The sequence below is a fragment of the Macaca mulatta genome, chromosome 3 (genome assembly GCF_049350105.2).
Source record: "Macaca mulatta isolate MMU2019108-1 chromosome 3, T2T-MMU8v2.0, whole genome shotgun sequence".
NCBI lineage: Eukaryota > Metazoa > Chordata > Mammalia > Primates > Cercopithecidae > Macaca > Macaca mulatta.
This window is the reverse complement of record NC_133408.1, coordinates 151,536,144-151,548,671: the sequence shown is the minus strand read 5'-3', so window position 1 is coordinate 151,548,671 and position 12,528 is coordinate 151,536,144. Positions and strand designations below refer to the sequence as shown.

General features: G+C 37.4%; 1 protein-coding gene across 4 annotated transcripts in view; it reads left to right on the top strand.

The window, feature by feature from the left end:
• Nucleotides 1-12,528, top strand: part of DOCK4 (dedicator of cytokinesis 4) — a 469,859-nt gene that overhangs the window by 260,846 nt on the left and 196,485 nt on the right. The window lies entirely within an intron of this gene.

The following is a 12,528-nucleotide window of genomic DNA, read 5'->3' as shown; positions in this document are numbered from 1 at the left end:
TGATAGGCTTGTACTTATAACTCCCTATAAAAAATGTATTCCATTCTTGTTGAAAAGAAAAAGATGATCTAAATTTGCTCTTTGGTACCACGCCTTCATACCTCTAAGTCGTTATTGAAAGCTGAAAATCGGCCTGGCATGGTGGCTCATGCCTGTAACCCCAGCACTTTGGGAGGCCGAGATGAGTAGATCACCTGAGGTCAGGAGTTCAAGACCAGCCTTGCCAACATAGTGAAACCCCGTCTCTACTAAAAATACAAAATATTAGCCTGGCATGGTGGCAGATGCCTGTAATTCCAGCTACTCGGGAGGTAGAGGAAGGAGAATTGCTTGAACCGGGAGGCGGATGTTGCAGTGAGCCGATATCACGCCACTGCACTCCAGCCTGTGTGACAGAGTAAGACTCTGTCTCAAAAAAAAAAAAAAAAGAAAGCTAAAAATTGCATGACAAATACAATGCTTGGATTTGTGACTATTCTGTGGAAATAAGTTTGATAAATAGCAATTTTTAGTGAGGTCCAATAAAAACATGCTTTATGACTGGGCGCGGTGGTTCACGCCTATAATCCCAGCACTTTGGGAGACCAAGGCGGGCAGATCATGAGGTCAGGAGATCAAGACCATCCTGGCTAACACAGTGAAACCTCGTCTCTGCTAAAAAAAAATACAAAAAATTAGCCGGGCATGGTGGTAGGCACTTGTAGTCCCAGCTACTCGGGAGGCTGAGGCAGGCGAATGGCATGAACCCTGAAGGCGGAGCTTGCAGTGAGCCAAGGTTGCGCCACTGAATTCCAGCCCGAATGACAGAGCAAGACACCGTTTCAAAAAAAAAGCAAAAAACAAACAACACCACCAAAAAAAAAAAAAACGTGCTTCGGTGCCTATGGCTGGCTTTGAGCTTCGACATTATTGACAAACATACAGGTTCACACATTGAAGTTGGCTAAAAAGGAAAGTGATGCTGACTGCAGTGGCATGTGAAGAAAAATGTGTGTGTGCTTGTTCAGAGAGGAACTGAAATATTATATACCACTATAAATCATATGAGGTACACAGTACTGTACTAGTAACATATAGTATATACTATATTATATAGCATATATAGATTGCATAGCATATATAATGACATCTTTAGGTTTGGTCAGTGACAAAAACTTGGTGAATATTGTTTGTTCTTATCCACCGTTCAGACCCACATTGAAGCAAAACAAAGTATGCAGTCATGTGCTTTGATTGACATAAAGAAACTTCAAATTAAGTAAGCTGTTTCTTGAACTGAATGCGTTGTTTTTTAAGACTGATTTTTAAAAGCACCTTGAATGTAGATATTTTTGTTGCAGTCCAAATCACCTGGCAATTAGGAAAACTGGAATTTAAATTCAAACCACTTTTTTTTTTCAGACCCTTGCACATCTTGCTAGACCAAACTGACCCGCAAAGAGAAAATCACTGTAGACAGAGCTTTGTCGTTCAGTTCAGTGAGAGCCATAAGTACCTCCAACTCATACATGTGGCAATGCTTCAGACTGTAATAAGTGGTGAGGTCAGTTTTCTCCTCCTTCTCCCAAGAGTTGGAGAGATAACTTGAGTTTTATTTGATGCAGATGGCCCTTTGCTTTGGACAAAGTCCTGCATCTACCACTAAACAAACAAGACACTTGGAGTACTTAATATTGAGGGCAGAGTCTCTAAAAGACTCACAGGAGACAGGAGAAATGAAGTACAACATGGAACTACTACATATGCTTGTCTTCTCTTTTCCCACAAAACAATTATAATTCTCGGCCGGGTGCAGTGGCTCATGTCTATAATCACAGCACTTTGGGAGGCCAAGGCGGGTGGATTGTAAGGTCAGGAGATTGAGATGATCCTGGCCAGCATGGTGAAACCCCCGTCTCTACTAAAAATACAGAAAATTAGCTGGGTGTGGTGGCGCGTGCCTGTAATCCCAGCTACTCCGGAGACTGAGGCAGGAGAATCGCTTGAACCAGGGAGTCGGAGGTTGCAGTGAGCCAAGATCGCACCACTGCACTCCAGCCTGGCGACACAGAGAGACACCATCTAAAATAAATATATATATGTGTGTGTGTGTGTGTGTGTGTGTGTGTATATATATATATACACACACACACACACACACACACACACACACACATATATATACTTCTCCTGATTGTCTATGGATAAAATGGTTTAATTTCAATACCCCCTCAGTAAGATGGTAGAGCTGCTGTTTTTTAGAGAACATATCTTGTGGAATTCATTGGTAGACTTTCAGCCAAATGCAGTTCTACTCTAAACCTTCTGGTGTTTCTTGATACCAGTAACCATCATTTTGTCATTAAATTTACCCTAGACCTGTGCTGTCTAATTCAGGAGGCAGCAGCCATATGTTGCTATTGACAGTTAGATATGAACCTAGTATACCACTAGAATTGAGATATGCTGTAATTGTAAAGAACACACCAGATTTTGAAGACTTGGCCCAATAAGAAGAATGTAAAATATCCCGTCAATAATTTTCAAATTGATTGCATGTTGAAATGATAACATTTTGGATATATTGAGATAAATAAAATATGCTATTAATTTTTTTCTTTTTTTCTTTTTTGACATAGTTACTAGGGAAAGTTAAATTTCATTCATGATTCACATTATACTTCTGAGTCAGTGCTACTCCAGACTCTGTTTAAAGGCTAGCATTTTTTTAATTTATATGGATCACAAACAAATCCATTATGCCCTGCTCCTTTCTTTCTGCCTATTAACTGTGAATAGAAGAGTTGGTAACCGTTGTGTATCTTGTTCTTTCTCCCTATGAGTCCTGTTAATTTGCTTGCATTTGCCCTCTATATGAATAAACAAATCCCAAACTAATCCTGACCTTCTGACTTGTAGTCCCTGAGCTTCCTACCATCATAGATGTGGTCTTGACCCACCACGATATGTTGAACTGTTGGCTACATGCCTTTCCCAACTCCTTTTCATCTCCCAGCCCTTTCCCACTTCACATATGCCTCATGCGGAACAACATTCATCTGTTATTAGGTTGTTTGAATATATCATTGTCCAAACCCTGAGGTGATACCCTATTGCCTCTTGAATCTTGGTGAAGTTCTCAATGATAGGCTTTGATTTATATCTCTAGATAGACCCTAACATAAGTGATCCTGTATCCTTAAGACCTGTGTTAGAGGTCAGGATTCCAGTTAAACCAAACCACAAATTTCCTTCTGCTTATAGACAGGAGTCATCTCTTAGAGAGTATAGTGTAGTATTGAGCTGTTTCTCTGCAAGCAGGATATCCTAGGTTTGAATCCTCTAAGGGATATCGGGAAGATTAAAAGAAAAAAATGTATGCAAAGCACTTACCATAGGACTTCATACATGGTAACGTGTTTAGTGTTAGCTATTATTGTTTACCCACTTTAAAGCCACTATCTGGAATATTCTATCCTTACCTCTTAAGTTGTCTGTTTTCGTTGTTTCAAAATGGATCCTGATTTAATCTCCTTAATGAAGACTTTTAGAATAACACAATTGGATTATTGATATGTTGGATCATTGAACCAACCCCTTCTACACTTTGTTTCCTTCATCTCCTCTCTGCTGATTTGATTGCTAATATCTCTTCCTGGTTTCTTTTAACTTAATTGTTGGCCTTCTGATTAACTTCAGGAAGGAAGGGAAGCACATTCTGTTTCCTTGGCCAGTTCCTCCGATGCTTAGATGTGTCCACATGTTCCATGTGCTTTGTCAACTTTACTAGCTCCTTATTCTTACTGGAATCCTGAGTGAAACCCTACCAGAAAGTGAGATCCAAACCACCCTTTCCCATGAGTCATACCTTTTCTATTTACAGCCTTTGTACTGAAATGAAAAGCTACGTGTTGTAGCCTTTGCAAAGAATGAAAGAAACCATTGTACCATAAAGCCTTGTAAAAAGGGTTCCCCTTCCTTTGGCAAGATCCATTCCCATTTTGCAGCCTACCGTGATGCTCAGATTCCTAGGCAACCAAATGTATGCTCTTTATACCTGGCTTCTGCTACAAAGCCCTGTCTGCTCTCCTGTCCTTGTGACCTCAGCCCTTCTCTGCCCTTCTCTCTTAACCTTGAGGCCCAGCCAGGCCCACACAGCCTGCATCTATCTGCCATTTCTCTGGTCTCTCTCTCTGATCCTTTCTAGCCTCTCTCAAGCTGAGGCAAACCCAGCCCTAAGCCTCTTCACTCTAAAATTCTGCTCCAGAGAGTGGAAGCTCAGGAAGAAGCCTAAAAACTATTTTAAAGAAAAGCAAAACTTATACTCCTTCCCACCAAAGCTTCCACTCTTCACTCTAGGTAGATCATTGTTCTGTATCCCCTTGATCTATACCCTTGGTTGAGGAATGGAAGTTCTGTGGCCAGCAGATAGGGATTCCAGAGCTGTTCAGCTTCATTATTGAACGGGAGGCACATTAATGGCTTACTTCAAGATAGTGGGAGAAGCAAGAGCACAAGAAATTGAAGAGGGAAATTAGGGTGCCTAATGTTTAAGCTGTCACAGCAGTTAGATAATGTTGACTTCGGCTGTTTTCTTTCTGGGCCACAGAATTGTTGATTAAATGGAAGCCGTGCACTCAAATGTTTTCAAAAGAATTGAGTTCACTCTAAAAAGTACTGTTTTTCCCCACTTTCTCCTGCTATTCCTCAGTCATTGGCACTAAAAAAAAAGAGAAAAAAACACAGCTTTGAAATTGGTTTTGGAAACAAATTCTGCCAGCTAATTTCCAGGCCCTTTATGCTTCATTGATGTCCTCTTAGCTATTGGAGTTATAATCTTGTCTGGTTAATAAAGGGATTCATCTAGTTAACTGGGTTTTTTTCCCCTCTAACCTAAGACTTACGTTGCAAAGGTACATTAACCACTATCTTAGTTGAGTTTAGAAACTGGGAGAAAATTGCAAGTGATCCGTTTAACTTTTTAAGATTTTTTTTAAAAATTGAATTACTGTATCTCCATGGTTAGATTTAGTTAGGTTGAGTAGTTTGAAATCTCCAAAGTTGTGCTATTTTATGAATTTTAAATCCAAAGGCAATGTTGTGAGAATTTGAAATTCTAAAAATATTCATTAATGTGAGCCTGGTTTAGGTTTGTTGAGCAAATGGTTAGTATAAATGTCACCTCTGATAGACAGCAGTTGAATTATAGGAATGTGAAATTGGACTGAGCCAATATGATTTACTGAGGCAAATTAAGTTCTACGTATTGAAACAGTGTGTAAAAATCATTGACAATGGTTCAGTATGTCCTAAGAGAAACTTCAAAGTCTTTTCATATTATCTATGTATTTTTGAAATATTTTCTATAGTTTGCACATATAGCTTACAATTAGAAGAAATCCTATTTGCTATTCAGGTAAGTTTCTAGAGTCTTTATTTTATCTTAGATGAGTGTACATGGTTGTATTCCTGCCAGCTATACTTTTTAACCCCCACAGAAAGTTAAAAGGAATTACCTAGATAAGGAGACCACAATATATAGCGAGAGCAGTTTAACTCTATTCAGGAAATATATGGTGTTCTTTATTTGGCTGAGGTGAAAGGAGGCTTTTTGAGAGTGTTAGGTTGCATTTTGGGGTCCACACTTACCAATGTAGTCATTTTATTCAGTGTTACCAAGTTGGTATAATTCGTAAGAATTTGATCAGTGCACCTGATTTTTGAACATTGAATTTGCTTTCTAGTATCATTAAAGCAAAAGTAGTACTTATTGGCACCACCTATTGGTTAGACATTTAATATGTGACCTTTTTGCTGACTTTTGGAATTTACTAATTATTTTACCATGATCTCTCTTTAAAGTTTTTTTTTCAACTAATTTTATTTATAGAAAAATAGTACAAAGAATTCATAATTTCCCAAAGATTAAAATTTTACTACATTTCATTTGCATAATCTCCCTCCGTTTATATATATATGTGTGTGCATATAGTCATATAACTCAACATTAATGAATTTGATATAATTCTTAAGGATTATATCAGAGCCTTGATTGTATATGTTTGTGTGTGTATATATGTACATATACACGTATATATGCATGTATACAGACATGTACATATGTACACATATACACATCTATACATATCATATATATATACATTTCTTTTCCTGAACTGCCTGAGAACAAATTGAAGACATGATGCCTCTCTACCCATGCTTACTTCAGAACATAGCAACAGAACCACAGTACAATTATCTAAATCAGAATGTTAACATTGATATAATACTATTATCTAATCTGCAAACCTTATTCAGATTTTGACAATTTTCTCCATGTCTTTTATAACAAAAGAAAATCCTAGCCAGGTTTGGTGACTCCCACCTGTAATCCCAGTACTTTGGGAGGCCAAGGTCCGTGGATCACTTGAGGTCAGGAGTTCAAGACCAGCCTGACCAACCTGGTGAAAACCCATCTCTACTAAAAATACAAAAATTAGCTGGGTGTGGTGGCATGTGCCTGTAATCCCAGCTACTTGGGAGACTGAGGCAGGAGAATCCCTTGAACCTGGGAAACAGAGGTTACAGTGAGCCACGATCATGCCATTGTGCTCCAGCCTAGCTGACAGAGCAAGACTCCATCTAAAAATTAAAAAATAAAGAGAAAGAAAGGAAATCCAGGCTATTTTGCATGCAGTTGTCATATCTCTTGTTTCCGTCGATCTAAATCATGCTAATGACAGCAAAGAAAAAATATAGTTTAAAATATGTTACTACATTACACTGTAAGATATTTTTTAAAGTTCATCCAATATTAAAAAAAAAAAACTAAATCCAAATGATGTTTTTGGAAGTAGTGATTAGAGCTTAATTTTATTTTCTAAATGAGCTATTATGGCTAATTTAGGTAAAATCGCTAACAATACTGTTTGCAAGATTTACTGCATAGGAAAAATATGGAAGTATTTCAATAAATTAAAATAATCAGATATTAAACTACAATCATAGATACTATTGTAGAGGAGGAAAAATATTTCCTCGTGTATCCTAGGTTCATGGATTAAGCCCGCACAACAAAAGACAGAATAACAAAAGAAAAGTATACACATTTATTTAAGTTCTATGTGACATGAGAGCCTTCATTAGGAAATGAACACCTGAAGAAACAGTTTAATCTTAGTTTTTTAATAGTAGGTCTGATGAAGAACAGGGAGTTGTAGAGAAATATGAGGGAGACAAAAAGATACTATCTAATGGCAATAAACTGGGAGAAACTTAGGAAAGCCTGTTTATTCAGATTCTTCTCTGCAACACTTTGTTTTCAGAGATAAGGATGTACTTTTCATCCAAGATAGGGAGGGCACCTCTTATGACCTGCTCGGGGGAGAATGGCAGGGAAGGTCCCAGAGACCTTCCTGCACATGGTGTCTCTCAAAATAGTATGCCAAGGTACCATGTTTTAGGGTAATGTGTCCTGAACCCCATCACTATGCTCTATATACATTTTTGAAATGGTTTTCAGCCCATGGATTCCTTTGTATTGGTATTGTGGAAATAAAATACAAATAGGTAATAATAGTTACAGTAAAAACAAACAAAGCCTGTTTAAAAAGCTAGACATAATCCTCAGTATATACTTTTGGAATGTTGATACACTAAATCAGAATAAGCAGGAGAATGGCGTAAACCTGGGAGGCGGAGCTTGCAGTGAGCCGAGATCGCGCCACTGCACTCCAGCCTGGGCGACAGAGCGAGACTCCGTCTCAAAAAAAAAAAAAAAAAAAAGAATGGAAACTTTAAGGTGACAAATTCTCCTTAGTTAAAAAGGAAATGTTGAAATCCCTTTGAATGGTCTCATCACTCCTGCCAAATGTGGACAAGCCCCTCTCCAGCTTTCATTGCTGGTCAGCAAAGTTATTTTGTGGTTAAGACTCAAAGTAAGTAATTTCACATGTCTTTAATGCCCTTTCATTTGACATTCTGTGACATTATGTATTGCTTCGATCTTATGTTCTCTATAACTCTTAGCCATGAGCTAATCACTTATTTAGAGAAAACATAAAAGCCTTTTCCAAAACGTGGAAATTTAGAACTAGCAGATCTGCGAACCAGCAGTTATAATCAGAAGATTATTTGTTCATGTTTATCATACTTTTTACATGTTAGAAGGTAGTCATCCCAAGGGATAGTGTTACCCACTTTAAAGATCTCAGGAAGATGATCTTCAGACGGTGAGCCTATGGTCAGACCCTTTGAGTTATCTTGAGTGATGTCAAAATTATATTCTTTAAGACTTAACTTAGTTTAAAGAAGCAGTCAACAATAAGCGTATTCACAAATTGAACAATACTGGCTAAAACTCAGAAACCAAGGTATGACTATTACGAAATAAAAAGTGTTTTCTTTTCTTCCTTCCTTCTTCCTTCCTTCTTTCCTTTTTTCTCTTTCTCTTTTTTTTTTTTTTTTTTTTTTGACGGAGTCTCGCTCTGTCACCAGGCTGGAGTGCAGTGGCGCAATCCCGGCTCACTGCAACCTCTGCCTCCCGGGTTCAAGTGATTCCTCTGCCTCAGCCTCCTGAATAGCTGGGAATACAGGCGCACGCCACCATGCCCGGCTAATTTATTATTATTATTGTTTTTTGTATTTTAGTAGAGATGGGGTTTTACCATATTGGCCAGGATAGTCTCAATCTCCTGACCTCAAGATCTGCCCACCTCGGCCTCCCAAAGTCCTGGGATTACAGGCATGAGCCACTGTGCCCGGCCCTCTTTTTTCTTTCTTTTCATTTTAAATTGGCTTTGAAAGTGTATCTAAAAGAGGAGATACATCCCAAATTTAAGCAGTAGCAACATTAATAGCATAAGTATCTAGTGCTGCAAGATGACAGTGTTAAAGGACAGCTTTAATTTGGGTACTTTGGTCCTACTGGGTAGAGGCTTTAAGTAGAAGCTAGGCCCCTTTCATCATGTAATTAACACATTGTTAAGCAGACCTCTGGTAGTGTTCACAGCTCCCATTTTCCCATCTGCATCTTGATTTCTCCATCTAACCTGGCTCATTTGTACACACCAGTCTCTTCCTAATATTCTGGCTTTTGTTCCAGAATATCCAGTAGTATTGTCTCTGGACAATAACTCATTATCCAGTAGTATTGTCTCACTTGATACCTCACACTTTCTAGAAATTTGACTTTCTTTCTTTCCTCTGCTTTGGAGACTCTCAGAGCCTGTCTCTGACCTCCCAGTGTAAATGCCTCATCTTAATCAGTCAGAATTTTACTGCTTGGTGTAGCTAGAATGTGCCTCTGAAAAGTTTTCACTGGCTTTGAGTTGAACTCCAAATAGGATATATAGCTTCTAATGTATTTACTTAAAAATTCAATTATCTTATCTTATAGATATAACACATGACATTCTAATGCATAAAGCAAAGCTTAGATGATTAATTTTGTAAATTAAGCACGTAGGAAGGAATAGTTGTAAAAATTTGTGCTTTGATAATATTGAGGCCCTAGGTATTTCAAAAATGAACAGGTTTTACTAAAAGTGATTTTTGAAAGAATCTAGCAATATCATATTTAGGAAGTTTTGCTAATACCTCATGCTGTTAGTAATTTTGTAGTACAAGTTTAGAAATTCCACCAATTGTGTTTTGCTCTTAGCCCCCACCTCCCAAACACATACAAAGTATGCAAGTACTGTCACGAAACAGTGTTTTGAGAGTTCACTACAGAATGGCAGTGTGAAGAGCTGCACCATCCTGTTCCAATAGAACAACCATTATTGATGAAAATCATATTTTCTTTTAGATTTTAAATTAAATTATTTTTCTTATTTATTTGTTTTTAAAAATGAAATGGGGACTCACTATATTGGCTAGGTTGGTCTTGAACTGGCCTTAAGCAATCCTTCCACCTTGGCCTCCCAAAGGATTGAGCCAATGTGCCTGGTCAAAAATCGTATTTTAAAACAGTACTGTTGTCTAGAAATCTTCCTAAGTGTAGACAACAAATAAAGAGTAACTACCAACTCCTGATAAGAATCAAGAGAGTTGGTGAAACTTATGTCACATCTCATTTTCTCCTTCCTGCCTGCACCAGCTCAGCATGATGAAAATTCCACTCCATACACATGTAGCCAAGAAGATGGGATTCCCTCTCCCTTCACCTTCCAGGCAAGGTATATGATATCTCACCAGGAGAGGGTAGGCTACTAGCATTTCGCATTTCTTCTGGTCCCAGTTCCATAGCCTAAAAAAAGTAAATGTGTAACCTACTCCATATCGTCGCTTCCACACCTGTGATGCATGGAATCCCTGTGAAAAAAACAACACCCACTAAAGATGAATTGTGATAAAATGATAACAATTAGCAATCAATGAGGCAGAGTAAGCAAATGCAACAAATGAGAATCATGATCTTTTGAAATTTTAGGTAATAAACTATCAGGAAAAGAAGTAGCAAAAGAGATTCCTAATGAAAAAGAAAACATCATGAAAAAAATGAAATGAGATTTTTAAACCCGTACATCAAAAGAATATTGAGTATGTATATTCCAGCATTACTCAAGGCACTGGTATACGGTTTTTGACAATGAAAAATCTTTGTCTTCTTTGTGTGTAAATTCTAGTGGTTAAAGAGAATTAAATAGAACTTGTAAAATTCTTTTTTAAAATGTTATTAAAATAAGAACTCAGTGGACTACTTAAATAGCAAACAAGCATAGTTGAAAAATGAATTAGTAAAGTTATAACTTAAAATATTAGCCTGAATGCTACCCAAGGGGTAAATGCAATGGAATAACCTGAATAAACATTTAAGAGCAGTAAAGGATTGAATGAAAAGACCAGCATACATCTAGGAGGAATTCCAGAAGGAACAAATAAAGTACGTGGATAAGCTGCAATATTTGAAAAGGTTGAGAATTTGTAGAGCTTTTGCAGACGATAAAATGTGCAGATGAAGGAAGAAAATGTTATAAGTAGGATAAATAAAATTAAAATTATAGCTAGATAAATTAAGTAACTTCTGCAGAGGATAAAATACTAGATAAAAAAAGCAAAAGTTATAAGCAGGATAAATAAAATTAAAGTCATATCTAGATAAATTATGGTGAAACTGCAGAACACCAAAGACAAAATCAGAAACCAGAGAGAAAATACTGATTACCTAAAAAGAAATAATAGTCTTAGCAGCAGTTACACAGGTCAGAATATTATGGGATAATATGTTAAAACTGCTGGGAGCAAGTGGCCAACTTTGAATTCTTTACTTGCTGAACTGTTACAGTCATTGCTTGGCATCCATGGGAAACTGGTTCCAGGATCTCTGAGGATACCAAAATTTGCAAATGCTGAAGTCCCTTACATAAAATGGCATATACTATTTACATATATCCTATGCACATCCTCTCATATACTTTAAATTATCTCTAGCTTATGTATAATACCTAATACAATGTAAATGGTATCTAAATGATTGTTATACTGTATTGTTTTTTGTGGTTACTGTTGTTATATTGTTATTTTTTATTGATTTGATTTTTCCAAATATTTTTGACACCCAGATGGTTGAATCCATAGATGCAGAGCCCCACAGAACAAAAGGCCTGCCATATTTAAAAGGGGGAGTAAAATAAAATTTCAGATAAAGACTTGGAGATTTTACATTCACATCCACTGAAACAACTAGTCAGAGTTCATCATCAGGAGTAAAGAACTGAACTCAGGCCGGGTGCAGTGGATCACACCTGTAATCCCAGCACTTTGGGAGGCTGAGGCGGGTGGATCACAAGGTCAGGAGATCGAGACCATCCTGGCTAACATGGTGAAACCTCGTCTCTACTGAAAATATAAAAATTAGCCGGGTGTGGTGGCGCGTGCCTGTAGTCCCAGCTACTTGGGAAGCTGAGGCAGGAGAATTGCTTGAACCTGGGAGGCAGAGATTGCAGTGAGCCAAGATCGCGCCACTGCGCTCCAGCCTGGGAGACAGAATGAGACTCCATCTCAAAAAAAAAAAAAAAAAGAACTGAACCCAGAAGGAAAGAAATGTAAGAAGCAAGTGTGTACAAAGAGAACAGTAAATGTCAGGATAAATCTAGTTAAGCATTGACTGCAAACAGCAACAATTTAAAAACATATCATCATCAGAGTTTAAAAGATCGAAGTTCCCAGATTTGTTCCAGAAGAGACTAGAGCTATTGATTAAATTTAGTCTTTAAGTCAATTACTTATGTTAAACGTTTAAAGAATAGAAATAGTATGTATAATTTCCAGAACTATAGAGACATGAATAAGGGAATAAGAAAATTCAATCCATTTAGAGGGTAGAAATGAAAAAGAAGGGGAAAAAAAAGCAAATAAAAATCGTATTTGAAAAACAAAATAAGATAGCAGTGTAACCTCTCCTCCTGACTAAATTACATACTAAGTATCTTCTGAAGAATATTACAGAATTTGTCACTTGTTCAGAGCATTGACTTATTAGTATCTGAGGACAACACCGTAATCCCCATGTCATTAGGAATTTCACCACCTTCACATACGTCTAAT